The sequence below is a fragment of the Schistocerca serialis genome, chromosome 1, assembly GCF_023864345.2.
Source record: "Schistocerca serialis cubense isolate TAMUIC-IGC-003099 chromosome 1, iqSchSeri2.2, whole genome shotgun sequence".
Classification (NCBI taxonomy): Eukaryota; Metazoa; Arthropoda; class Insecta; order Orthoptera; family Acrididae; genus Schistocerca; species Schistocerca serialis.
Genome location: NC_064638.1, coordinates 1,091,927,092 through 1,091,931,028, shown reverse-complemented (window position 1 = coordinate 1,091,931,028; position 3,937 = coordinate 1,091,927,092).

Sequence of the window (3,937 nt, the reverse complement as noted above, 5' to 3'; positions counted from 1 at the left end):
TAAAACATGAAGAACAAACAGCAATACAGCAGCGACTCAGCAGCGCTGCATGCTTGGTGATAGCAGTCAAATGGGGCCAGGGCGGTGCTGTCGTTGCTGGAGTACTCTTTATTCTTAGAGTTATTACTGTTCCTGTTGATACGTATCGATAAAAGTAATATCGCACTAGAGTAATCTGGGGCCGCTCTGTCGAATGGCCACGTAAAATTCCGCTCGAAGGATCATTTTATTCGTAAGGGGAGTTGAATCAGTTTCTCCGTGTAGCTTCCTTGCTTACTAAAGGAGCCTGCACGAAACGCGTCGCAGTAAGCTGGTAGTCTGTTCAGTTATCAGATCTTGAAGAGGAGAAAGGGAAACAAAAACTTTGATCGTCGCCTATCATTTTCGGCATTTCAAGTAATACAACAAAGAAATGTGTAAATAAACGTACCAGGTTAGCTAAAATAACGAGAGAATGGTAGTCCTCAGCCCCATCAGCTGACGCGCGTCTTTAAGCCGGAGTAATCACCAAATTTTCGCAATCAGAAATTTTGCGTTGCCATCTGAATAAAATGATACGCTAAGCCTTCTACATACTGACATGCGCATGTGTGCCACTGCTACAACTACAGTGTTGGCTATTAACATTGCAGCACCATGAATACAGCAGGTACAGACGCCAAAGTCGCATGAGGCTTACTACATGCTTGGATATGCAAATGATTAGCATTTCAGCGCAACCGCACAAAGGCTCAAATGGTTCTGAGCGCTATGCGGCTTAACTTCTGAGGTCATCAGTCGCCTAGAACTTAGAACTAATTAAACCTAACTAACCTAAAGACATCACACACATCCATGCCGGAGGCAGGATTCGAACCTGCGACCGTAGCGGTCGCTCGGCTCCAGACTGTAGCGCCTAGAACCGCACGGCCATACCGGCCGGCAAATGCACAAAGCAGGTAAAAGAATGGCGTCCACATTCTGTGTATAAGGAAAGATTACACAGCATGTTTCTCATTCAGTAATTACATTTGAATGTTGGTCGTACAGGGACTGGACAAAAATATGGAAACACTGCGAGAAATGTATGCTTGAACATAAATGCACCTACAGGTTGCGCTGCTGTATTTGGCCACGAACGGCGTCTGTGCAGTGCCCTTGACACGTTGCAAATGTTAGTCTGGCCAGACGAGTTTTGTACATACACTGACGGAAAAAAATCGCAACACCAAAAAACAATTAATGTACAGTGGTGAAATTTCGGGGATACATCTGTCTAGATAACATATTTAAGTGATTAACTTTGAAAAGTCACGGGTTAACGAACGCGTCTTTGCAAATGTGAAATGCTGGTATATTAGCAACCGGTGTAACTGCGAGAATGTTGAATGCAAGCATCCAAACGTGCGTGTTAATCCTGTTCGTGGACGGTGCTGCAATTGTAGTCCGATGATGTCCCACATGTGCTCGACTGGAGACAGACCTACTGATCGAGCAGGCCAAGGCAACATGTGTATATCTACATCTACATCTACATACATACTCCGCAACCCACCATACGGTGCGTGGCGGAGGGTACCTCGTACCACAACTAGCATCTTCTCTCCCTGTTCCACTCGCAAACAGAACCAGGGGAAAATGACTGCCTACATGCCTCTGTACGAGCCCTAATCTCTCTTATCTTTGTGGTCTTTCCGCGAAATGTAAGTTGGCGGCAGTAAAATTGTACTGCAGTCACCCTCAAATGCTGGTTCTCTAAATTTCCTCAGTAGCGATTCACGAAAAGAACGCCTCCTTTCCTCCAGACTCCCACCCGAGTTCCTGAAGCATTTCCGTAACACTCGCGTGATGATCAAACCTACCAGTAACAAATCTAGCAGCCCGCCCCTGAATTGCTTCTATGTGCTCCCTCAATCCGACCTGATAGGGATCCCAAACGCTCGTGCAGTACTCAAGAGTAGGTCGTATTAGTGTGTTATAAGCGGTCTCCTTTACAGATGAACCACATCTTCCCAAAATTCTACCAATGAACCGAAGACGACTGTCCGCCTTCCCCACAACTGCCAACATGCTTGTCCCACTTCATATCGCCCTGCAATCCTACGCCCAAATATTTAATCGACGTGACTGTGTCAAGCGCTACGCTACTAATGGAGTATTCAAACATTAGAGGTTTCTTTTTCCTATTCATCTGCATTAATTTACATTTATCTATATTTAGAGTTAGCTGCCGTTCTTTACACTAATCACAAATCCTGTCCAAGTCATCTTGTACCCTCCTACAGTCACTCAACGACAACACCTTCCCGTACACCACAGCATCATCAGCAAACAGCCGCACATTGCTATCCACCCTATCCAAAATATCATTTATGTAGATAGAAAACAACAGCGGACCTACCACACTTCCCTGGGGCACTCCAGATGATACCCTCACCTCCGATGAACACTCACCATCTAGGACAACGTACTGGGTTCTATTACTTAAGAAGTCTTCGAGCCGCTCACATATTTGGGAACCAATCCCATATGCTCATACTTTAGTTAGGAGTCTGCAGTGGGGCACCGCGTCAAACGCTTTCCGGAAGTCTACGAATATGGCATCCGTCTGATACCCTTCATCCATGGTTCGCAAGATATCATGCGAAAAAAGGGCGAGTTACGTTTCGCAGGAGCGATGGTTTCTAAAGCCGCTCTGATGCATGGACAGCAACTTCTCTGTCTCAAGGAAATTCATTTTATTCGAACTGAGAATATGTTCCAGAATCCTGCAACAAATCGATGTTAAGGATATTGGTCTGCAATTTTGAGGATCCGTCCTTCTACCCTTCTTATATACAGGCGTCACCTACGCTTTTTTCCAGTCGCTCGGGACTTTACGTTGGGCAAGAGATTCACGATAAATGCAGTCTAAGTAAGGAGGCAATGCAGTAGAGTACTCTCTGTAAAACCGAATTGAAATCCCATCAGGACCTGACGATTTACTGATTTTCAACCCATTCAGGTGTTTCACAACCCCAGGGATGTCTATCACTGTGTCCTCCATACACTCTGTAGAGCATGTTGGGTTACAGCAGTGGTATGTTGGCAAGCGTTATCCTGTTGGAAAACATCCCATGGAATGCTGTTCGTGAATAGCAACCCAGCAGGTAGAATCACCAGATTGACGTATAAGTTTACAGTCACGGTGCGTGGGATAACAACAAGAGTGCTGCTCCTTTCATACTCCAGTTGTAGGCTCAGTGTTTCTAGCACACACACAGGTTGGCGGCCTCCATCTAACCAACTCAGGGCCATCACTGACACCGAGGCAGAACCAGCTTTCATCAGAAAACCAACAGATCTCCATGCTGCCCTCCAATGAGCTCACGCTCGACACCACTGAAGACGCAAATGGCCGTGGTTTGGGGTCAGTGAATGCACGCTACAGGGCTTGTGGCTCGGAGCTGACCATGTAGCAACTGATTAGTAACAGTTCGTTCAGTCACTGTGGTGCCAACTGCTGCTCAGATTGCTGCTGCGGATGCAGTACGATGCGCCAGAGCGACACGCCGAACACGATGGCCTTCCCTCTAAGCAGTGTTGCGTGGCCGTCTGGAGTAGTGTCTTCTTGCGACCGTGTATTCTCGTGACAATCGCTGCCAGAAATCATGTATAATGGTTACATTCCTGCCATGGCTTTCTGCAATTCGCAGAAGGAAAATCCAGCTTCTCGTAGCCCTATTACACGAAGTTGTTCAAATTCAGTGAGGTGTTGATAATGGTGTCTTTGTCGCCTTAAAGGCATTCTTAACTAACATCAACTCAACACGTCGTCTCAAAAGTAACTAACGCTCACGAACTTTACAGCGTATATTTAAAGCAAACCTAGCGTCATTCTTACGGGACTGATGATCAATTCGAACAGATATCATCTTTCAGATGTAGAAACACGCCTAGCAATTTTCGTTTATGTCGC